At 35.6% G+C, this 26653-nt stretch overlaps 1 protein-coding gene across 23 annotated transcripts in view; it reads right to left on the reverse strand.

Annotated features, from left to right (window-relative positions):
- LOC145291177 (uncharacterized) overlaps window positions 1-25968 on the reverse strand; it is a 168440-nt gene extending 142472 nt beyond the window's left edge. For 16 of the 23 annotated variants that reach the window (XM_080136744.1, XM_080136739.1, XM_080136745.1 and 13 more), the window contains exon 1: window positions 25749-25932. The gene's annotated coding sequence lies outside the window, so the exon portion shown is untranslated. Of the gene's footprint in view, window positions 1-25748 lie in introns of all 23 variants that reach the window. The other 7 variants (XM_080136743.1, XM_080136738.1, XM_080136730.1 and 4 more) reach the window with 3 other exon arrangements.
- Between the last annotated feature and the right edge of the window lie 685 nt (window positions 25969-26653).

Consider the following 26653-nt stretch of genomic DNA (forward strand, 5'->3'; position numbering starts at 1 on the left):
ATAGGTTAAGCTAATGCATCCCTTAGCAATAGAAATCTACAGATGTTTAGTATTTATCGATTTTGAAAAGGTCAGCCTACTAAAGTTTAGGACCGGAAGCTAAACCCTCCTCCCAAGGTACATGCAAAGTATGTGATTTTATATCAGTTTGGGGAGAAGAGCAATTGTTTTTTTTGTCCAGTTGAAACAGGAGAGATGATATACTTACAAAAATACAGCATTAATATACAATATAGATATGCAGGGATTTAGGGAGGATTTAAGAGTATAAGGATTTTTAATGTTTATCATGCAAAACAGACAGGAAGGCGTCTTGGAGGCAAAGCATTATCCATTTAAAGCAGACATTTAGAAATAACATTTGTGCCAGTTATTTTATTAACATACATCAGTAACAATATACATGTGGCCAGTTTAGGCCTTATATTTAAACATTACATTTAGTCATAGAATAAGAAATTATGATTTCCAAAAAGGGGGAAGCAATATAAGTAAATAAGAGCAGGAAAACAGGTTTGGTGAATAATCAATAACTTAATTGCTTCATAATCAGTGGTTTGCACAATTTAGCAGTTTTTGTATGGTTTTACTTTTATTTTTGGAGATATCTCATATTTTGTACTGTATTGTAATGCTTCTACTTCATCAAGATATTTTGGTCTGTCAGATCACTGCAAATCCTGTCTAGACAACTGTTTTTGTTTTGGTTGTGATGTCACACAAGATCAATGAAAGTTCTGTCTTTGAGTGGGATCACTGTAGATTACATTGGATAACAATCGGATTGTAATCTGAAAGTTATCCAGTGGAATTGCCAAATCGAATTTGGCAATTGGATTAGTTCGGGATCAATCCGGAATTACAATCTATCTCCTCCACCCAAAAAAATAATGGACATAAATCAATAAGAAGCAACCCATGGCACTATAGCCCTTTATAGCTTCTTGCTCTTTTTGTTTACAAAGGAGTCACCACTTATCAAGGCCCAAAGGTCACTCGAGGATAATGGTTAATGAGTGTACACAAGTCAATGACACAATATCCTAGTAATCATCATTAGTGGTCGAAATTTGGTAAATTGGATTACTTAAGGGGGTGGCTCATCAAGAATTTGTTTATGTTGGACTTGAATATGATCAAATTGTAGTCAGCTGGAAAGCAGGGGAATGGAAGACAGTTCCACAGGCATGCAGTTCTAAGAAAGCAGCTTTGTTCATGGAATCTACGTTTAGGATTAGGCAGAGAAAAAGAGTGGGGGAAATTATTGAAAGTGGTTTCAACTAGAGGAGTGTTTTTCATGAAAGTTTAGCGAGGGGGGGGGAGCATAGATTGGAGCTCAGACAGGCACCTGCCATGAAAATAGTGATAGAGTAAAGACAGGCTCGTAATGTCTCTTCTGTGGAAAGAGGTTGCAGAGAAGAGAAAAGGGCATCCCCACCAGGTTACGAAGTCTGTTTTGAACTTTGTCGAAGTATGATAAAAGGTTTCCAGCAGTTCCTGCCCAGATGTGACAACAGTACTCCATCTCTGGATGTACCCGACTCTTACTCAGGTAGAGAATTGCATCAGCAGTGAGATATCTACTAGAGCGCTAGAAGGATCCCACCATTTATCCAGCCCAGAAGCTTGTCAAAACATGGAGCCTCCCCAAGACGAGAGCCATTCATTTCAATTGATGCCAGATAGGAGATCAGAGCGTTGTGGTAGGGATATCTTCAGAGAAGACCCTAATTTACCTCATATGTGCTTCTGGGTTGCACTTGCTTACACCACCGCATTTATATTTGCCCTCTATCGGCCCCACAACAGCGGAGTTACTATCTTTAAGAGTATATCTGAGAAAATTGACCACATCCTGTCTGCTCATCATTCAGCTAACATCCACATTTGCGGTGACTTCAATGTTCACAATGTGGAATGGCTGACCCACTCGAACAAGACAGATGATGAGGGGAGGTTCTGTTATATCTCCGACAAACCCGTTCAGCAATAAGATCTCACCCTTTCACTGTTGAGGTCCCTAGATGCCAAAAAGCTTTCTATTCTAATAGTTTCTTCCCTTGAACAGCTGGACTTTGGAATTCCCTTCCTGCTACCTGCTTTCCTGGTCGTACTGATATGCAGAAGTTTAAATGTAACATAAACCGACATCTTGCTAATCTTTCCTAGACATGGTCTCAAAAAGTAGCCTTTTTTGTCCAAGTGGTGATATGCCTTGTTATGAGTTAACGTTAAATAAAAAAAAATAAAGTTGTTAGAGTGTATATGTCAGTATATTCATCATAAAAGTGAATGTTAGACATAAAAAATGATATACATTAAAAGTAATTATAAAATGCAATGAATAGGTGTGGGAGGTTGGTATATGGATCTGCAGAATAGATTTCCACATAGTGGTCAAGGAGTCCGGAGTCGGAGTCTAAGACATCAAAGGAGTTGGAGTCTGCATTTCAGAAATTCAAGGAGTCAGACTTTCACCATCCGACTCCGCAACCCTGTGTATAATACCTATCTCCTCCCCATCCTTCTTTCTCTTATGTTTTTCTTTGATTTTCATTACATTTTACGGACTTATTTCGTAACATAAAAAACTATTTATATGTCAATATTAAATTTTCCCTTACGTATACTTATAAGAAATCCATCCACCCCAGCAATTTGCCTAATAAAAAATAGGTTTGTAAAATGTACCGAAATTTTGACATGTTGGAAGAACCGATTTATAAGATAAATAAAAGCTTGGAACTTGGAAATATTGTTTTTCATTTATATATGCTGTGTTGTCATATAATATTTCACAAGCATTAAGCTTCAAAAACAAAAAGGATTGGTGCACAAAGAGTGAAGTATCATTGGAAAGGCACATTTCCCCCCAAAAAACATGCACACACACACACATATATATATATACCAGGTTAAAGGTATTCAAAAGCAATAACTAATGAATTTAACGAGGTTATTAAAAGTGCTTATTAAGAAGAGAAAGATTTTTATTAATATAAACAAATTCATGTATGATATGAAAAGAAACTGGAATCTTAGAGAGATATCAATCATACCAGTTATTACAGGTGCCACAGAGCTTATGAAGAAGAACCTGAAGTCCTACCTAACTAGTATTCCTGGTGGAGCAAGTGCAAAAGAGATCCAGACAATTTTTGTGTGTGTGTTAACAGCCTTAAAAATATCAGGAAATAATAATTAACTGATTAATATTTAACGGTGAGACCTTTTCAAAGCAAATCTTAAAAAAAAAATGACCCCCCCCCGCACACACACACATTTTGAAGTATTTCTACGTATTTTTAAAAAGTTTGGAACATGACCCCACCCTTACTCCATTTCCCCTTTTTACCCCCATCCCCAAACTTGCAAAAAATGCTAACGATTACATGTCTCACTACGTCGCCAAGAAGTGGGATCTCATTTTATGTTAAATTTATATAGGAAAGTGATTCCTCACGCTAAAATGTTCAAATTATTCAAAAGAAAAATTCCTTCTTTTATAATATCTTTAAAGGCCGTTGAAACGTATTAGCCCCCCAAAAAAGTAGATTTTGATTTCTTTTTAGGAGGTAAACTACGCTGGGTTAGGTCATAAAAAAAAAAAAAAATTTTTTTAAATATGTAAATTGATCAAGTAGTCTTTTTTTTTAGATAAGAAAAAATATATTTACTTTGTTTTTAGTTGTTTTAAAACAATTCCAACTTGCAATGAAAAATACAAAATAACCATAAATAAATAATTTTGGACACAAAAAAGTTTTTTTGAAAATCAAGTTATAGTTTCAACCACGCACAACTTGACTAAAGAAAATATTTTTTAAAAATATGTAGGTGCACCTGAACAATCGGCACCCCCTTTACAATATTTTCCTTTTCGTCTTTTTTCGACTATTTCTGTGGATTATTGAACACTAAGCTACTACATAATAAAAAAATTTTTAAAAAAAGAAAAAATATTTAAAGATTTGGAAGGGGGTTCACATACACTGTTCTAGTAAATCGATCCCCCATTTTCAGAATCAATTTACAGCCCCGATTTGACATTGGCTCCTTCAGCCCCTCACCCGCCATTTCTTTTTTTTTTGCGACTTTTCAATTTGAGAAAAGTTTGCCCCATTCCCCCATCATTAGTTTTTATTTATTTATTTACAACTGTAAAAAGGTGTTTTTGCATTTAATGATTCACATTATTTTTTAAATAGTACTAGTATATCCATTGGCTCTTAAACAGTAAGATGAAAAATGTTCGAAATAAGTGATTTTGAGATTATATCGTCTTTTATTGTCTTGAGAAAACATTTTTTAAAGTGATAAGTGAAAAAAATAAAACCCAGGAAGCCTCCAGAGCACTGCTGCAAGCACTAATTAAAAATAAGGCGGCTCTACTAAAAGCAATACTAAAACCAAGTTTCTACCCCCTCCCATTCCTTGAAGAGAGAATATTTTTTAATTAAGGCCTGAAAAAAATAAATCGTCAGAATTCACAGAAGTGCTACTAAAAGCAGTAAATATGATTATAAATATGATTAGTTTATATATATATATATATATATATATATATTGTATATTTATTTATTTTTTTAACTCAACAGGGTTAAATTACACTTACTTGTAAGGAAAACATGTTAAAATAAGTTAAAACAAAAAAAAATATTGGTCTTGTGTATGCTTTGTATAGCAGCAGTGACTTTTAATATCGGACTTAAGACAGGGCAGCCATGAAATAGGTAAAGAGACAAATAGTCAGAAACTGGACGGATGGTTTAAATGCCCAAGCAAGCAAGCTGATCTGAGTTATATATATATATAAAACATCGTTAATTCACTACCCGCACATCAGCAGCCATATAGCCTATATATATATTGACTGTTGTTTGGGCGGTCGGGTTTCGATCCTTGCTTCAAGTAGTTACCTGTCTAGCCACACTGATGAGCTGTGATACAGCGAAACAGTACTGTATGTGGATGACATATATGATGAAAATAATGGAAATAGTATTCCAACAAAATAGAGAAATAAAAAGGAACAAACCGTATTATGTGTTCATCAACGTTTCGTCTTTATTTCGAGACTTCCTTTTTACTAACGTTACATTAACGACTATATGACGTCACTAAAATTTCCCTCTTTAACAGCGCCAACCCTCCACCCTCCTTTTTGAATTTCCAACGTCTTTTTCCGTTTTTCTGAAATAGAACTGCATCACACTGTGCACGTGAAACATTTTCAAATATTGTATGGTATTTTTTGTTTCTTAATCTCATTCATCCAGAGGAAGTCTCGAAATAAAGAAACATTGATGAACACATAATACGGTTTGTTCCTTTTTATTTCTATATATATATATATATATATATATATATATATATATATATACACACACACACACACACACACACACACACACACACACACATATAGTTCTAGACGTTATATAGTTATATACAGATATGTAATAACAATGTACGGCACTCGTACACCGATGAAAACTGAAGGATCGGTCGTAAATTATGTACTTGTAAATAAGTTTTATTTTTTTTCATAATATTATTTTGTATTCCTACACGTCACCAATTGAAAACGAATAAAGAAAAGTTATAAGCTTTTATACTTTTCGTATTCTTTTTTATACATTTCCATTCATATGTATGTATATATATATATATATATATATATATATATATATATATATATATAACGAGATTTCTCACTAAGTTATTACAAACACAACAATCTGAATAAGATAGCATTAAAATCTTATTTACATTTCATTTTAGAAGGGATTGACACTTCCAAAATCATGGGGGGGGGGGGGGTTAGCCTAAAACTATATACAAAAACATAACAACCGCATAAAAACAAAGTCATGTCCTCCAATTAGACAATCCCATAAGAAGCCACAACATTCCAATGGTAAAACTTGTGTTGCGCGTAATGTTGTCAAAAACATATCGTGGCTCATCAAATTGTCTGAGCATGTCATGAGATCGAGAACGTCTAACGTTTTTGCAAAGTTTCTTACAAAATACAATCTTTCATATTCTAACGTGTCTGCAAGACCTCCTCCTGCCTCTCTTTACTTTCTCTAACTGATTTATCTAGAATCCAGGAACTTACATTATCACGCCATCTTCTCAGTGACTTATCTCTATTTTTGCACCCTTCAACCATTTATTATATAAAAGGCAAAATGGACGCAAGCGTTCGTATATGTCCACGAAAGACTTTTTTTCGTCGATTACATTTATGGAGAAGTTTCCTGATACTTCCTAGATCATGATATCTCCGATTTGCAGATGGTCATCGCCTATCTTTATGTTGATCGACTTTTTTTTTTTTCTTTTTTTTTTTACAAGGTGATCACCACTTATCAAGGCCCAGAAGCCACTCAGGTATAAGGGTTATTGCATGTACAGTACGTTAGTGTGGGGGTTTAATAAAAATGTCTACTTAAGGGGGCGGTTCATCAGGAATTTGCTTACGTTGGACTTGAAAACATCCAGGTTGTAGTCAGGTGGGAAGCAAGCAGACGGAACAGAGTTCCACAGGCATGCAGTTCTAAGAAAGAAGCTTTGTTCATGGAATCTATGTTTTGATTTAGGCACAGATAAAGAGTGGGGAGAATTTTTGACAGTGGTTTCAGCTAGACGGGTGTTTTTCGTAAAAGATTTGCGAGGGGGGACTAGAGATTGGAGCTCAGACGCACAGTGGGCCCAGAGGTGGAAATAGCCTAAAAAAAAACTTTCTCTATGTACCTTGAACTATAGAAATTCTGTAAGTAAATAAAATTTCTGAACAAACAAAAAAAAAATTAGGTCTGTAGCATCACGTGAAGTGATTTTATGCTATCTCAAACCTAGCGGAAATTCAAAATCGTGTCGAGATCATATTCTTGACTACATATGAACCTTATCATATAAACTAAGCCAGAATTTGTAAATAAAATGCCATAATGGGTTTTTTGATGTTATTTTTTCAATTTGTATAACTAAATTCATCTTTTTTTTCTAACAGAGGTCTTGTTTGTGGTATAATAGATGAAATTTTGATAAGATAAAAGCTTATTTAGTGAAATTTTACCTTAATGTTTCAGCAAAATTGTCATTTATTTTTTGTTCAATTCCTCAAATAGCTCAAAAACCGCTAAGATTTACATATCAAAGTATATATGTTTCAAAAAATATAGCCTAAGACCTTTCTAACTATGTCAAATTTGTTTTGTAAATCTTAGCAGTAAATTTTTTTTCTGACAAATAGAATTTTCATTTTTCCGGGATCTGGGACCAAATTACCAAATTCGGGCATTTTGCCAAAGTTTTAGTTTGCTTTTACATGTTCTATCAAATATTTTGAGTATTCTATTATTCTATATGACCATTCAGTTAATGTCTATGCTTTTTTCTTCATTACAGGCTATTATCGGGTTAACTGAAGTTTAAAAAAAAGAAATTATCATATTCAGATGGCAGGCAACAATGTTCTCACCACAGAATATCAGGTCTTCGAAGCCATCATTAGTCAGGCTGCATTATGCCGTACCAAACCACCTGAATATGCCAAATGCTTTCGCCAATTCAGAGAAACTCATGGTTTTCACGAAAACAAAGAAATCAGTGGCTTCTTCTTGAATGCATGGAACCATTTCAAACGATTGAAAAAGAAACGCCTAGCAAACACCGAAATCCTTGCTCAAGCATCGAAAGAAGAAATCGAAATGGAAGGGAACTGTTCACAAGTTGGAAAGAAGCAAAGGAAGAGTTTTGTCAACTTAGGGGAGAGAATGCAGAAGGAAAGAACACAGGGTCTGCTCGACTACATTGAAGAATACGCTGCAAAGGAATGTCCTGAGCTTTCAGTCACTCAGTTGCTAGGATATATGATTCATCGTGTGAATATTCAATCGGAAAAGAAGACAGCTCGAGTTGGGTATGAGATATTTTCGTCCAATGTGAACGATATTCATTCCTTTGAGATCAATGAAGCGATTGCATTGATGCATTCATTAACGTTGAGTAGGGAGCAAATGAGAAAGATGAGGCACATACTTGCTGCGAAGGGAATCTATTTTCCAACCAGCAATGAGTTGTTGGAGGGACGTAAAAAGCTCCGCCCCAGTATCTCCCCAGTTCTTGATGACAGTGGAGTTCAGGTGCAGTACAAGGACCTAGTGAAAATGACGATCGAGTCCATCATATCCTTGATCCCTAAGAAAATCATAAAAGATAAATGCAGAGATGGTGTCCTTGAAATGGTGTTTAAAGATGGATGTGACGGTGCTGGTCAACAAGTAGTGTGGAACTCTACAAGTATGCTGGACGCAACTGAAAATATGTTCCAGTATGGCATTACACCACTGAAACTACTTGCTCGTTACCAGGACGGTTCTTCTTTTTGTCTGTGGCAGAATCACTCGCCAAACAACTGTAGAACATTAAGACCACTATTCTTGATCAGGGAGAAAGAGACCGATGAAGATCTTCTTAATATGGTCGTTCCCACTACAGACAAAGCACGCCAAGAGTTGGCTTCAGATGGAATTTTTGTTACTGCTGATGGTCAAGGATATGATGTGAATGTCATAGTACACGATTCAATGAAGGATCTGAAATTCAAAAGGGACATTTCAGGGTTGGGAGGGGCTGATTGGACTGACAGAACCAAGGTTGCAGAGGGCTTTCCCATTAACAGATCGGCAAAGAATTCTCTCGAGCTGTACAATGAACTAGTTGATGAGAATGGTAAAGTCAAAGCAAAACAAGGAGATTTTGAGACTCGTCAAGGATTAACCAAGAAGCCACTCACAACATCTGACCAATCAAGCATCACTATGACTCATTCGTACATCAATGGAACAACGTGGTTCCTGAAGGTTTTGTATCGGTGCCATGCTGACTACCAACAGTGGATTGAGAGGTCCGACGTTCGTGGTGAACCTGTCCGTCGAGCGAAGGATCGAGTTCTCGAAGCGATCTACACAGAGACAGGCCTGTATCTTGATAGAGTCAACTCTGCTGGTGGAAAAGGTGGGACATCAACCAATGGTCCACAAGGCCGTCGCTTCTTTTCAGAGGAAGTTCTAGCTTCAATCGAAAAATTAGTTGATGAAAAACACCGAGAAAACCTGCTTCTCCTTCATCGTCAGCTCTCCACTGTTCTATCGGTTGTGTCGTCGTCACGTAAGATCGATCTGATGAAGTTCAAAGAACTTTGTGAGCAGACTTCATACAATTTGTGTGACAACTTCCCATGGGACTCTTCATCATTCAACAGAATTGATGAGTCTAAATGATGCTCATGGACTGGGAAGTCTGTCAGAGGAATGCTTAGAGTCGAACAACAAAGACATTCGCAACTACTTGCAGTTCTTGTCGAGGAAAACTGACCCACTGGTCCAATTAACTGATGTAATGGCCAGGTTACTGGAACGATCAGATCCAATCATCCAGAACATAACCACTCATTTTCAGGCAAGAAAATTTTGCACGGAATGTGGAGCTGACGATCACACCATTCGGTCGCATGGTCGGTTGGTAGGTCTACCGAAGCGGTAGTATGCAAGCCTCGTTGAAGACATTTTTCTTGACTAAATGGTGATTTCAGACAGATTCATTACTTTATAAAAGCCAATACATAAACTGGTATATTAGCTCAACATGAATTGCTTCCATTATGTTCTCCTTGGCCATACGCTTCTAACAAGCCCTCAACCACTTTCCTATCTCAATCCAAACTGAAATAATGCCTATTTCAATATTTCTCTGAATTTAGTAAATTTCGGTAGATTCGCGACATTTTGTGACACAGCCAAAATAGGTCAATTTGGTCCCAGAACTGTTTTCAGAGACAAATATCAGTTAAAATCTAATTAAAATGAACCCAAGTTGATCATATGCCTCAAAAGTTTTGAAAAAAATCTTATAAAAGTCATTTGTGATGATGCTTCACCTCTATTTCCAAACATTGGCCATCTGGGCCCACTGTGAGACGAGCACCTGCCATGGAAGTAACAATAAAACAAAGATAGGCTCGCAACGTCTCTTCTTAAAAATTCCGTTGTCTCGGCTGTTTCTTTGCCTTTCTTGTGTAAATAAAGCAAAACTAAATCAAAGCAAACACATCCGCTTGACCTTTCGGCCCGGGACATCTTGAAGGCAATTAGGTTTGATCAATGTGGGGGAAACTCTTCATATCAGACAATTTTTTTTTTTTTTAAAGATTTTTAGCAATTAATAGCAAATCGTAGTCATTACAAGGCTTACTTTTATCTCTATTTCTGGAGAGGTTGTTAAAAAGGAGGTAACCAGTGGTGTATTTTAAAGATGGCAGAGCAATTCATAGTTCTCATTCTTCTCAGAAAATTTTCTTTTCTTAGTTAAAAAAAACTACTTTATCAATTTATGTAATCATGAAATTCTCTCTTGATTGAAGAACTGAATCGAGTTTCCAAAATAGCAACACAGACAATCTATTACGACTCGAATTACATGATTTTATATTGTCATACATGTGTTGTGCATGATAAGTTAATGTTTTCTCAGAGAAATATAAGAATACCCTAATAAGCAGCGAAGCCTTTCATTGTTGACATCTGTAGATGCCGAAAAGCTTTCTACTTTAAGAGTTTCTTTTATTCAAACTGCTAGACTCTAGAATTCCCTCCCTGTTTCCTGCTTCTGACTGTACTATCTGCAGAAGTTTAAATGTAGTGAGCAGACATCTAGCTGCTCAACTCCCCACATTCTCAAATAGTAGACACAATCTCAAATAGTAGTTCCTTACGTTCAAATAGCAATATGCCTTGTTTCGGGTAAAAAAAAAAAAGCGGTTGCCAGTTTACAATCGCTTTAACAATGTTATTTTTTGTAAGGAGGGTGTGGGCGTATTCCCACATGGTCATTTATTTAGTAATGGCTAGGCTCATTATTGCTTAATTAATGTTAAACATGATCAAGCATTTTTTAACAAGGTTTCTTATTTTCTAGAGAGAAGACACAAACTGCCAATAACCAGGTTATCTAATATATTAATTACACTAGAAAATGCGAGCATGAAAAATAACATGGTTAAGCTTAAACATGGAAAAGTAAAGGACTAGTTGTTAAAACTGGAAAAGAAAAGGACAAGATATTCTAGTAAAAATATAATAAATTCATAACTTAAAATATTGCAGCATTAACAATTGATTATATAATGTTATAAATTGAATTTTAAAAAAAAATCTTAATGCAATATTTTAAGTTATAAATTTATATTTTTTACTAGCATATCTTGTCTTTTTCTTTTCCAGTTTTAACAACTAGTCCTTTACTTTTCCATGTTTAAGTTTAATCATTACTTTTCATGCTCGCATTTTTCTATTGTAATCCATAATTTTTCCAGGCCTCTAGTAAATTCACTCGTTCTTTGTTTAATTTCAGTCTTATTTTTTGGCCCATAAACATAATATATATGTAATAACAATGTACGCCACTCGTCTGCTTTCAATAAAATCCCCCAATTATCTCCCTTTTATTCTGTTTCACTTGTTACTTCTCTTTTCACAAGAGCGGTGAATTGGTAGCAACAGTAGTCGCTGAAGTGACGTGGTTGCTATGGAAACCAGTCATAAAAAAACGTTGCTCACCTCCTTACGTTTTTATGATTTTTTTTTTTTTTTTTTTACATTTTCACCCCAAACAAGGCACATTGCCACTTTGTTGTAGGGGGCTACTATCAGGGACATAAGCATCAGGGGCACTGTGTAGGAAGTTGGGTAGCAAGATGTCGGTTCACGTTGCACTTGAACTTCTGCATGTCAGTACAGTCGGGGAAGCAGAGACCCGGAAGGAAATTCCAAAATCTAGCTGTTCTGGGGAAGAAACTACTGGAGTAAAAGGCTCTCTTGCATCTAGGGATCTCTACTGAGAAGGGGTGGGATTTAGCTGATTGTCGGGCTTGTCAGGGGTATTTACGTCAAGGGGGCACAAGTGCTTGCAGTGCGTCACAGCATTCACCGTTAAAGTACTTGTAGAACAGGCAAAGGTATGCAACATTTCGTCGATGGGACAGAGGCTGAAGTTTAGATGACAGTTCAGGACCTATCAGATTGGCGACTCCCTTTTTAACCTTGTCTAGGAGCGAGAGACTAGTGGCAGATGCACCAGCCCAAATATGACAACAATACTCCATACATGGGAGATTGATGGCCTTATAGAGGTATAGAATACTTTCAGGCGTTAATAGCTTTCTAGCACGGTAGAAAGAACCCACCTTCTTTGCAGCGATACTGGCAACGTTGTCAATGTAATTGTTCCAACTCATGTTTCCTGTGAACGATAGGCCGAGGAGTTTAAAAGATGTACTTTCAGATAAAGAATCATTGGCCATTGCTATTGGTGATAGAGAAGGCTTCTTGTAATTATTGAAGGAAACAAGTTTAGTCTTGGCAGCATTGAATGTGACCATCCATTTTTGTCCCCATTCCACTACGCATCGGAGGTCTTCCTCTAGTGTTTCTGCTATTTCTTTAGATATATGTGTTCATTGAAAAAGAATTTAAATATCCATAGATCAAAATCTTGAGGCGAATAGAAACACAGGTGTGGTATCAAGTCTTGCAACCTGTTTTTTGGCGGTAATATTATATAAGACAATCCCAGCCAAAAAGAGAATAGCTCAATATACTTGATAGAGCAAATGGAATTAAGTTTTTTTGTTTAAATTTCATTCAGAAAAACAAATTTTCAGAACAGAAATTTATTGTTTGAATAAAAAATACAGTTCAGATTTTTTTCTTTAACCCATGGATTTTCGATGTAGGCTCATCTCCTCAGAGGAAAAGTCATGAGTAAATATTAGATCTAATTCGAAATAATTTTGCTATATACAAAAAAAGGATATATATATATATATATATATATATATATATAAAAAGAATTTTAAACCATATGGTCATGTGACCTCTCCTAAGGAAATTGTAAAATATAATATTAAACAAGAAAAAAAAAAAAAGAAAATTTCAGGTTTCTCCAAAGTCAACATCTCCATTTTTGCAAAAACTTTCTGATGTCCTGTAAGCTAAACGGTGAGTATGTTAAATAATCCCTCCCATATTTTTTTTTTTTTTTTTTTTTTCAAAAGTAAAAAAAAAAAGTAGGTGGTTTACATTGTTTAAATAAAAAAGGGCGCTTCTACACTATTGGGACGAGATTTCGGAAATCGTAAAACTGAATTTCACATGAAAACAATGGTATCTACATATTCCTTGTATTTTTAAGATGATTATATCCAAAAATTATGAAAATCGATAAGGTAGAAAATTATTTATTAAAGAGGTACTTGTACAGTTTAATCAAGACATTAAAAAATGAAAATATCGAAAAAAAAAAAAAAAAAAAAAAAAAAGGTTATATTGTACGTATCCGTTTTGGACTGAAGGTCTCCGAAAAAAAAAATTTCATTTAATTTGATAGAGTATTTTTTTTTTTTTTTTTTACGGCGGAAAAACACGTTTTTATTAGAGTGCATTGAAGTCAGCCATTATGGAAATCTTTAACATGCCACGGGGAGATAACTATGTAAACCGCCAAAACTCCCTATCGATCTTTAATACTTCCTGAAAATCGAACCTTTTGCTCGGTATCATAAAAAAAAAAAAAAAAAAAAAAAAAAAACTACTTGATGAAATTAAGTGAAATTTTTTTGGAGAACTTTGTTCCATAACAGATACGTACAATATAACCTTTTTTCAATGTTTTAATTAAACTGTACAAGTAACATTAAAGAAAATAAAAAATAGAATTGGATGAAAACCATCGTAAGACACAGAAGAGTTCAAAAGGGAGGTAATTTTCCGTTTCGATTTAAACAAGATGGTGGCAATTTTTCACCTGCTACCACGATTAAAGTTGTTTTGTTTAATAATTCAGTAATATTCAGGTAATTTCGACTGCATAATTTGGAAGCTACCGTTGTAATTTATTAGAATTGATAAAAAAAAAAATCAGTTGAAACCATTATTTTTTATCTGAAAACTACAAAATCTTGTCCCAATAGTGTAGAAGCGTAAAAAAGGCCTTATTTGAACTTTTATAAATGTAGTCTACAGAAAAATAGACGGCATAGAAATGTTTATTTTATAATAAAAATATATTTATGAACATTTTTAATCAAAGAGCAGAAGAGTAAATTTAATAAAGTAAAAAATCAAACTGTTATAATAAAAATCTATTTATGAATTTTTTTTTTTGTTAAACCTAAAAATAAAACGTATTTAAATACAGAATATTCGCCGCCGCCACAGAACTTCTTGCAGATGACTATCAAAGCTTGTATCAATTATCTCATGGCCTTGAATTTAACTTGACAAAGACCAACTACATTCCACACAATTTGTGTAAATAGTAGGGTCATATGGATCAGTAAAATTACATATGTGGTTTATTACAGCATGGTTTGATAGTGTATTATAAACACGCAACTATGTGTCACAATTTGTGTGCCTCATCGAAGTATTGTTCAAGGATGGAGTACTGCTGCCACATCCAGGTAGGAGCTGCTAAAAACAGCCTTTCCTGCCTTGATAGAATACAAAATAGACTTCGTGGCTTAGTGGGGGATGCCTTTTTCTTTTCCCTGTAGCCTCTCTCCCACAGAAGAGACATTGCGAGCCTGTCTTTGTTTTATTGTTATTTCCATGGCAAGTGCACGTCTGAGTTCAAATCTCTGGTCCCCCTTCCTCGCCAAATCTTTCCAGAAAAATACCTGTCTAGCTGAAACCATTGTCAATAATTTTCCCCATTCTTTATCTGTGCCCAAATCAAAACGTAGATTCCATAAAAAAAGCTTCTTTCTTAGAACTGCACGCCTGTGGAACTCTTTTCCGATTGCCTGTTTCCCACCTGACTACAACTTGGATGTCTTCAAGTCCAACATAAACAAATTCCTGATGAACTGCCCCCTTATCAAATCTCCATTACTAACGATTACTAAGATATTATCCCATTGATTACTGTACACGCAATAACCCTTATCCCCGAGTGGATTCCAGGCCTTGATCTTCCACGTATAAAAAAATAAAAAATTATTGGTAATAGGGTTCCAGCATCTCTCATTTGGACTGGCACGATCATTATTCCGTTTGTTTCTCATTCGACCATACAAAATACTTCACAAGGTTTCCAGCTACGGTATCACTGGAAATGTTTTCTCAATTATTAAATCATTTCTCTCTGATAAGTTCATAAAAGTAGTGGTTGATGGGAAGAAATTAGAGGCCCACAGTATTAATGCTGGAGTCCCTCAGAGGTCCATCCTGGGCCCAACTCTCTTCCTGATCTACATCTATGATCTCACAAAACACATACTTAAATCATTCGTTGACATCTATGCTGATGACACGACCATCTATGGCAACACATCAAAGGCTGTAAATGACAAAGTTCTTTCTAATTCTCTCTCCTCTGATCTTCAGCGCGTGGTACAGTGGGGGAAGAGGTGGCTGGTTACTTTTAATGCATCTAAAACCAAGCTTCTATCTTTACATCATCAATGCTCTGATCCCCATCTGGCATCAACTGAAATCGATGGCTCTCATCTTGAGGAGGTTCCATGTTTTGACAAGCTTCTGGGTTTGACCTTTACTCCTGATCTGAAATGGAACACGTACATCAGGTCTGTTGCCAAGGACGCTGGGAAAATGGTGGGATCCTTCTACTGCTCCAGAAGATATCTCACTACTTATGCAATTCTCTATCTGTATAAAAGCCAAGTATGTCCAAGGATGGAGTACTGCTGATATATGTGGGCAGGAGCTGCTAAAAGCAGCCTATCCTGCCTTAACAGAGTACAAAATAGACTTTGTGGTTTAGTAGGGAATGCCCTTTTCTCTTCCCTGCAACCTCTCTCCCACAGAAAAGACGTTGCGAGCCTGTCTTTGTTTTATCCTTATTTCCATGGCAAGTGCTTGTTTGAGCTCCAATCTCTCATCCCCCCTCGCCAATCTTTCATGAGAAACACTCGTCTGTCTGAAACTACTGTCAATAATTTTCCCCACTCTTTAACTTTGCCTAAATCCAAACGTAGATTCCATGAGCAGAGCTTCTTTCTCAGAAGTGCACGACTGTGGAACTCTCTTCCGTTTGCCTGTTTCCCACCTGATTACAACTTGGATGTCTTCAAGTCCAACATAAATAAATTCCTGACAAACCGCCCTCTTAAGTAAGACACTCTATCAAATCTCCAATACTAATGATTATTACAATACTATCTCATTGATTACTGTACACGCAATAACCCTTATCCCCAAGTGGCCTCCGGGCCTTGATAAGTGGTGACCTCCAAGTAAAAAAAAAAAAAAAAAAAGAACTCATTGCCCTTCATGATAATTTCCTCTGTATTTTCTACACATAAATTTTATTTTGTCTATTACCACTGCATTTTCCAGCATGGACATTGCGCAAACGTACCAAATAAAATTGAACCAGTTAACTGAGGTTTGCTGGTAGACACCCATTTCTTTCCAGGCGGACTATGGGTTCTTCTCAACTCCAATACAGAATTTGAATCAACAGTTCTAGCCGTAAGTGGCTGACTTCAAAAAATTGAACCTGTTTTTTTTGTTTTTTTTTACATAGGCATCACCACTTATCAAGGCCCAGAGACCACTCAAGGATAAGGGTTAAGAGTGTACAGTAGTCAACTAGACAATATAGTAATCGTTAGTAATGGAAATTCGGTAAATTTGTTAACCGAAGTGGAACGGCTGATCAAGAACTTGTTTATGTTGGACTTGAAGACAATCAGTAGTCAGCTGGAAAGCAGGAAAACAGAAGACAATTCCATAGGCGTGCAGTTCTAAGAAAGAAGCTTTGCTCATGGAATCTACATTTAGGTTTAGGCACAAAATTTAACAAAGTTTCATTACTAATGATTATTATATTGTCCAATTTCTACTGTACACTCTTTAACCCTTATCCTAGAGTGGCCTCTTGGCCTTGATAATGTGTTGATGCCTATAAAAAAAAAAAAGAAAAAGTCCAATGTGAACAAGTTCTAATTGAATCGTCCCCCTAAGTAATCCAAGTTACAAAATTCCCACTGTTTACTATGCTAAAATCACAATGACTAATGTATACCTATTAACCCTTATCCTCGAGTGGCCTCTGGGCCTTGATAAGTGGTGGCACCCATGTAAAAAAAAAAAAAAAAAAAAAAAGATAACGAGTGGGGGGAATTATTGATAGTGTTTTCAGCTAGACGAGTGTTTCTTGTGAAAGTTTGGCGAGGGGGTACCATAGACTGAAGCTCAGTTGAGCACTTGCCATGAAAATAACGATAAAGCAGAGACAAATTCGCAATATCTCTTCTGTTCTTGTGTTTCTGGTTTTATTACATTTTGGGTAAGCTCAACAATATGCGTCAAGAAATCTTATGCCTTTTCGACATTGTAGGTTCATTTGACGTTCAAGACAGTTTGGGACAGATGTGCCTGTTGACGATTAAGCCATACCATGCGAACCATCTAATTGTACTTTATGTGTCTGCTGTTTGTGATGCACAGTTCTGCTGCTGGCATCACCTTGTTCATGATTTTTTTAAAAAGGTGTTAGTTTATTTTGTTTAAATCGAAAAAACTTTTATAATAAAATACCATGACCAAATCACCACTAAAAAATTGTCCATGTCCAGCAAACTTAAAGCCCAGACCGGAAACTCAAAAATGAAATGAAGCAAAAATAATAGTAATAATAATAAAAATAATCCAATGTTGCTTTCATTACAAAATTGTTTTATTAAAATTATATTTTATATATTTAATAAATAATTATAAAATCATATTTAGTTTTCGTTTTCAAATATTTTTATGTTCAGAAAAAAATTCTTGTTTGTTACTTATTTATCGTGTTATTTGACCAAGAAGAAAAATATATTTATGGCCTGAAAAAGCACCTCACATTAAAAAGTCTTGTTGGAACTCACATTAAAAGTTTTTGTATTTTTTTTATGGCAAAAATCATTAAATAACGACACGAGTTTATTGCGAGAAAAAATTCTGAGTACAAATTATTTTTATTTATTTGTTAAATATTATTATATGAGGAATCTTTTCGAATTAAACTCTATTTAGGAATACACATTTTGTGTTGAGATGCTTTAAACATGGGTGTTGTTCGTCTGTTGGAATGACGAAGACCATCTGATCATCCTGTAGGGGGGGGTCATCATCGATGAGCGTGGAGATGGCTGATTAGGCTAATCTTTGCTTGAAAAGTTCTACTGAAGTGAGAACAGGAAATGGTAGCAGATGACAATGGCTTCAAAACATTTTCCTTCCTGTTCTTTCTGTGCTTCTCTGCAGCAACTTTTCGGTTACTTTCATATTTGCAGGCACCGTCATGAATAGTGGCCCGCCACTTAGCTCTATCTAAAGCCATCTGCTCCCATGATGACGAATCAACATTGAAGGCCTTCAGTGATGCTTTCAGAATGTCTTTAAATTGTTTTCTCTGGCCACCATGAGAGCGCTTGCCATATTGGAGCTCAGTAAACAGAAGCTTCTTGGGCAATCTGTAGTCTGGCATGTGGGCTACATGACCAGCCCAATGAAGCTGAACCTTCATCAGGATAGTGGGGATGCTTGGGAGTCCAGCCCGAGTGAGGACTTCTGTGTCTGGTATCCTTTCCTGCCAGCCTATGTCAAGCAATTTCCTCAGTCTTGTGGTGTGGAAATGATTTAATTTTCTAGCATGCTGTTGGTAGACAGTCCCCGACTCACATCTATAGAGTAAGGTGATGAGTATGACAGCTTTATAGACTTTGATCTTTGTCATGATGGTGATACCTCTTTTGTTTCATACATTCTTGTGGCCAAACGCAGCGTTTGCTTTACCAAGTCTGGTGTTGATTTCATCATCAATGACTACATTGCGGGAGAGCGTACTGCCAACATAGGTGAACTTGTTGACTTCATTGAGTCTTTGCCCCCCCCCCCCCCCCGCGATGGAAATGTTGGGTTCTGCATATGGTTTTCCCAGAGCAGGCTGATGCATGACCATGGTCTTCTTGGTACTGATTGTGAGACCAAAGTTCTCATAAGCCTTCAAGAATATGTTTGCATCAGCGTCTCTGAAGGCATCCATCAGCATTGCAGAGAACATGGGGCTGAACAGAGTGGGGGCCATGATACACCCGTTTCACTCCATTTGTGACTTCAAAAGGGTCAGAGGTCTCCCCACGATCTTGCACTCTGACCATCATTCCATTATGAAACTGATGTATGATGGCAACGATTTTTCTAGGACACCCATACTTTGCAATTATTCTCCAGAGGCTTTCTCTACTTACATTGTTAAAGGCTTTGGTTAGATGAACATAGATGGAGTATAGGTAAATGACAAAAGTTACCCAAAATGGTCGTTTCTTTTGGAGTATACAGAATAACTATCTAATGCTTACATATTTAAAGTGTGTGTTTCTCAATACAAAATGTGTATTTCTAAATAGATTTTAATTCGAAGAGATCTTTCATATAATATTTAAAATCAAAACATTTTAATGCCTATACAGAATTTTTATTTTCTCACAATAAACTCATGTCGTGATTTAGTAAGTTTGCTTTTCTTTTTCTTTTTTTTTTGTTTCTTTTTTTTTTTTTTTAAATAATATGAAAAAAAAATCTCAATTTTACTCGAGTGGTAAAAACATTTTACAGTGGAAATGAAAACCACCTAGTTTCACTTTATTATTTAAAAAACAACAAAAATAACAAACGATGGAGGGATCATTTAATGTCTCCACCATCCAGCTTACAGGATGCCAGAAAATCTTTGTAAACACGAGGATGCTGATCTTAAAAGGCAACATTTCTCATTTTGAAAATTCATAAATGTGCATCTGCATCATGGTTTTTTTTTTTTTTTTACATGGAAGTCACCACTTATCAAGGCCTGGAAGCCACTTGGGGATAAGGGTTATTGCATGTACAGTAATCAATGAGATAGTATTGTAGTAATCGTTAGTATTGGAGATTTGATAAAGTGTCTTACTTAAGGGGGCGGTTCATCAGGAATTTGTTTATGTTGGACTTGAAGACATCCAAGTTGTAGTTAGGTGGGAAATAGGCAGACAGAAGAGAGTTCCACTGGCGTGCACTTTTAAGAAAGAAGCTTTGTTTATGGAATCTACGTTTTGGTTTTGGCACAGTTAAAGAGTGGGGAAAATTTTTGACAGTGGTTTCAGCTAGACAGGTGTTTATCGTGAAAGATTGGCGAGGGGGGACCAGGGATTGGAGCTCAGACGAGCACTTGCCATGGAAGTAACGATAAAACAAAGGCTCGCAACATCTCTTCTGTGGGAGAGAGGTTGGGGCCGCTTAAAAAAATGAAAAAGAAACATGCTCAGTGAAAATTCGGGAACTAGTTATAGCAGCCGAAAAACAATCACACAAAATGAAATCAAGGTTCCTGAAATAAAAAACTATATTTTACATTTATTTCTCTTCTTTGTTTTGTTTCTATTTTTTAAATATAGAAAAATCTTTATGATGTACGTACCCGTCACGTAACGAAAATGTCATATTCCAAAAATCTCGTAAATTGATCAAGTATTTTTTTTTTAAGATCAAATTTTTTGATGGCCCAGATGGAACAGGCAATAGATGCCATATTTTTTAAGAAGCATAAAAATTCTAAAGTGGACAACTCAATTTGACTAACGAGATTAAGCTATTTCTCCATCAATAGTTGCCAAAATTACTTAATCGCTAAAAATCGCAAAATTCTATTTTCTTAAATAAAATAAAATACTTGCCTAATTTACGTGATTTTTGGAATATAACATCTTCGTTCCGTGACAGCGTTGCCGTTACAGTACACCAATACACCAGAAAGATTTTTGTTTTTGCTTTATTAAATAAGGGTAAACTAAATTTTTACGATGTCTGCCCCAGTGCCCCAGCCCCACTGCCCCAGCGTATTATAAACACCCCAATCTGAGAATCTCCCCATGTTAAGAACAGCTTATTAAACGCCACCACCTCCAACCTCGAAAGTCGTTACATGGGGAGGTTGGAGGGTGTTTATTCCGAAAGCCGTTCTTAAAATGGCGTGGTTGGGGATGCGTCGTAAAAAAATACCTTTCAATCACGTGGAGATGTTATTCTTGTATTGTCTAAGGTTTTTTGGTGTTGGGATGATTTCCAACAATCGGGAACATTTTTTGCCCCTTTTTTTAGTGTAAGGCATAAATGTTTAAAGACAAAAGAAAAAAAAAAGCAAGGAGACGGGAGGGGGGTCTCAAATTTCTATAACAATTTGCCAAAAAGGCAACAATGTACATAAATCAGTGGGCTTTTTTTCGGTTTCAAGGACTCAGGATTCATTTTGTGTTCTCGTTTTCAGCTGTTGTGACTCGAGGACCGATCGTTAAAAACATCTAAATAAACAATTTAAATCCAAATCCTATTGTATGACTCGACGCACCTGCAAATTAATTAAATTTGCTAAAAACAAAAAAATCAGAATGGTCTGCTCAGTTTTATGAAGCCACGCTCCCAGGCATTACTTCCTTCAGGTCGCTTGAGAATCCGATCTCGGCAATTATAACCAGTGAAAATACGATACTTGTGCATTTTAACATAACTCCGGAAAATCAATTATTTGCATTGTAGGAGATTTCCATTCGATAACAATGTTAAGAATGGTTTTCTAAATTTGCCGGATGAGGTTAAAATGCATAAATGCCGAAGAGATAGAATATGCCCTACCCCCAATTGTTAATATGGTTCTAAATAACGTTATTGTTTATTTTTAATAGAAGAGGGAGGGGGGGCTTTGTTAACTATTCTGTACTTAAGAATTTATGAACCTTCTTAAATGCCCATTTCGAAACAGCTGGAGTGGATCGCACGCACAAGGTTTTAAGGGCGCATACCTACCAATCGATGTGGATGTGCCATTTACAAAAACATTTCCTTCATTGAAAAAATGAAATTACAAATTATTTTTATTTTATTTTTTGGAATCTTTGAGGTGAGCCTTCATGATGTGTGTATTCATTTTTTTGCCCGAAATCCGCCTGGGGAAACAACAACAACAATGAAGATGAGGATAACAGTCCGAGATTATGAGAGAGAGAGAGAGACAGACAGACAGACAGACAGAGTCATTATTTTTAATTGCTAAAAATATATATTAAATGTAAGATTATATTTTATGGTTCACGCGTTTGAAAACGAAAATTAAGTGTTGCATTTGCAGTCACTGTTGCATTTATGAGTTTCAGAAATTTATGTGGGTCGTGGGTAAGAAGTTCTTACAAAGAACTTAAACAACGTTTCGGGTTGATCGTAAAAGACTTTGCTGGGATCTGATAACCGAAAGCGACGCACGCATTCTTTAAAAGTTCTATCATCACGAGGACAACGCCTTTTTTTAACAGTGACATATTAACTTTGGGGAAGACAGGAAGACAACGTTAATCTGTTTTGAAATGCAAGACAATGGATGTAATTGTCAATTGCAACTAATTGATGTTTTTTTTTTTTTTTTTTTTTTTTGATGAGAGTACTGGTATAAATCAACCCCCAACGGCAGCTGATAATGGTTCCGTAAAATCCGGTAATGAGAACAGCTGAAAAGCAACCACACAAAATTGAACTAGAGTTCCGGAAACGGAAAAAAAATACATTGATTTATTTTTCTTAATCCTTTTCTAATTTTATTATTATCATCATCATCATCATAATTTTACTTAAAAACCAAATAAACTGTCCCTGTGACTGAAATTGACTTTACAAATAACACGAGTAAACAATTATAAAAACGAAATATGGCAACAATTTAAAAAAAAAAAATGTAATATATAATTTCTAGTTTTATTTCTGTACTCCTTAACTATATTCCCCAACGAGTACCCCCCTCCTTTTCCTCCCTTTTTAACTGTCTTTATTTTTCTAAGAAATACGAATATCGACTGTGAGTTCCTGCATTGTGTAGATGATAAATAGTTTATTAAACTGACTGGCCCAGCCCCAGCTCGTTTGAAAAGGCCCGTTTTTTTTTTTTTTTTTGTTTTGTTTTGTTTTTTGTAGGAGAGCTGAAATAAATTTACGAGATTGGGTTAAGTTTGTTTTGAATTTTTTCTTTTAACCATTATGCTGTTTCGCATTGAGCTCACACTAAGGATTTTCTACAGAAACTTATCCGCTTAACACACACACACAATGCCTACTAGATACTGTCCTCGAGTGTCTAAGGTCTCTCTGTATAGGGGTTTGTCAGAACAACCTGGCATGAGGATACTTTCCGCTAGAAGTAAACCCTACCAAATATTTCAAATGACATAGTATTCGCAGCCCAAATAAGATCTCATCATGAGACTCATCACTATGGCTATTGGCTAACCCATATTAGCTTTTATGAGGAATGGTATTGGTGCAATGGTGCACTCACTGGTGCAGTCAGTGGTGCTGGTGCACCTTCTCCAAGTGATGTTACCTCAAGTAACAGCTTATTTAGTCTGGTGGAGTATCCAGCTTCGTCGAAGCTGGATACTCCACCAGACTAGATAAATTCTTGTTCTGGAACCCAGTAAGATCAAGAGACCAAAACGAAAGATATACTACGTATAAAAATGGTTAATTGGGGAGAGGAAATTATGTTCTCAATTTCTTTACTAACTCGGTGTTTGAAAGATAAAAACTTTAATGGAACATTCGAATTTCTATGTAGCCCCAGGCTGTTGGCCCCTTGATTTCTATTCGACTGATGTAAAAATTAAAAAAATTTAAACACACACACACACACACACACACACACAAAGCAACAATGTAAATATATATAAGTAAAAAAAATAAAATGTTTTCGGTGTTTATTTTTAGTTTTCCGTTTCAGGAGTCGAGGTTTAATTTTATGTGCCGCCTTTCGGCTGTTGTAACTTGTTACCGGATTTAACCGAGCCATGGGTGTTGATCTATTCAAGTACCGAAATAAGAATTAAGAAAATAATAATACATCAAATAAGATTAGCAGAAAGTGGGAGTGGCTATCATTCAACACGAGTTTTTGGTGGAACGAACAATTATGTTTTTGTTTTCAACTTTATATGACATCGATTGCTTCAAATGTCTTTAAAAGTAAATTAATTTTTTCGACATTAATTAACCATGCAAACATCTTTTATTTTTTATTAAAATAATTTTAGGCGTTAAATAATGTCACTCGGAATAGAAAATATATTACGAGGCAGAGTTGGCAAGCACCGGTTCGGTTCTGTTCTGCTGATAATTATGTGGGGGTGTCGTCAATAATAAAGCATTGTTGAATTATTAAATATGATAAAAAGTTGCGAATTGATTTTTAAAATTAAATTTATATATCATCCCAATCGATTTTAAAACAAAAACAATTTTGGGTGCTTATGATGCAGTGATGCACTTATTGCTACCGTGCTATTATTTTTTAATAGTATTTTCAAGTTAAATTCAAGTTTTACGATATCTTTTTATTAAATTGTGAATGTACAGAATAAACAAAACACCCCTCCTCCCCGTGTTAAGAATGGCTTTCAGCACGATAACAATACATTAAGTAGACAATTTTTTTTTAATCTAATAAATGTTCCGGAAGTTTTTTATGATTGATTGAGATTATTCGAACTCATCTTCCCCCCCCCACAACATTTCAACCGATGTAACCTCCGACCTTCTTCATGTGCATCCCTGTCGAACTTTGCGATGTTTATGTCGAACTTTGGTGCCTGTAGGGAATTTCGAAACAATGCATTTGAAGATTGGAAGTTATATCGGCCCAAACGTTGCGAAAAATAACGAAAATGCGAATAGTAAATAGTTCGAATGACGGAAAATACCGATTTATCATTTTTTAATGTTTTTAATTTTAGATTCAAACAAGAATGAAATGCATACGCCTGCCTAGTTTGTAGAAAAAATGAGCAGAAATTAAGAGATCACAGACAGCAAACACAGCACGATGTCGAGTGGGGAAGAATTCAGATCCTCCAAAAAAAAAAAAAAAAAAAAAAAAAAAAAGAAATACTGAATGATTTTTTTAATTGCCTCAGCCTAGAAGAATTTGTCACTCAATAACGGATGACAGAACAGATACCAAACTTTGATCCTAATTCGATAACGGGGGGGGGGCGTTTCTGGTGCTTTTGATTATGTATGTTTTTAGCGTCCTAAATGTTTTTTTTTTTGTTTTTCAAGAGAGAGAGAGACAGACAAACTATTCTATACGATTATTCGATCTGTAGTTTTGAAATTGCATTGCAATTTAATACAAGATACCAAATATTTATAAAAATTTAATTTATTATAAAATTCAACATATATTCTTACCAAGTTCTAAATTTGGAACTATCGTCCTTTCCTGTTCTTGATTTACAACTTAGGATTAACATTAGGGTTAATTAAAAGTTCCATTTTCTCTCCAAACTATTCTCAATTACCGAGCTGTTATTTTATTTATTTTTATTTGTTCGTTCGAATATTAAAATTAATAAAAAATAGGGCGATTAAGTTCTCTCTTAAAAAAAAGGGGGGGGAGATCGATATTCAATTAAATGTTTTATTAATATTTGCTGCTACATCCAACATTGCAAAGTACTTTTAAAAATCACACATCAAATTAATGACATTTTTGAAAACGAGAATTCGGGACGCTGAAAACGTACACTCCCTTCCGACCCCGCTAGGAAAGACAACAATAAAATAATTTTAAATAGAAAATTATACACACTTTACCTTTTTTTTCAAGTTGGAAAAAAAAGTAGAATGATAAGAATGGAAATTTCCGAAAAATTGGGAATTGGATTGTTTTTCTCAATTGCCGGTAGAGAAAAGGAAGTCGTGTTTGTGGCAAGTCACACAAAAACCTTGTCACCTTCGCCCTCTCTCTTTACCTTTCTTTTCTTTATTCTCTGTTTATTTAGTTCTTTCTTTCTTTTCTTTTTTATTAACTCTCTTTCTCTCTCTCTCTCTCTGTTTATTTATTAAGTTCGTTCTTTCTTTCTTTCTATTTTCAACTTCCGTTCACGTGACACAATTTTCATGTGGGATCGTTAAAGTTCACATACTTCCGGTCAGCTGCAAAACAGTGCGAGTGCGATCAACCATTTAGTATTCGCTACCATGTCTTTTTTTCATCTGAAAGATCCATTTTCTCATAAGATTACATTAAAAAATGTCGATTTAAAGATAAAACAAAACAATAATACGAAGTGCAAACGTAACATAAACAAGACGGTGTTACGAGCAGCAGTAGTAACGGTACTACTACTACTTAGAAGGTGTGTTTATTGGTTTTCACCGCACGTCGATCGTCGTTGCTTCAGTCTGTATAAAACCGTACATATTGCTATTTTTTTCGAGAGTATACGGTAAAACTATACAAACACCGTGACAGCGAATTAACCCTACCCCTAACCCTAAACCTAACCCTAACCCTAACCCTAAACCCTAACCCTAACCCTGTCACGGTGTTTGTATAATAATACCGAGTATACAGCATAGTATAAACACCCCCAATCTCCCCATGTTAAGAACGGCTTTCGGAATAAATACCCCCGAACCCGTTCTTAATATGGGGAAATTGGGGGTGTGGGTTTATATTACTGTACACATAGATTCGAAAAAGTTGTCAAAAAAAA

Source organism: Euprymna scolopes, chromosome 12 (genome assembly GCF_053919585.1).
Source record: "Euprymna scolopes isolate OS-2025 chromosome 12, ASM5391958v1, whole genome shotgun sequence".
Taxonomy (NCBI): Eukaryota; Metazoa; Mollusca; class Cephalopoda; order Sepiida; family Sepiolidae; genus Euprymna; species Euprymna scolopes.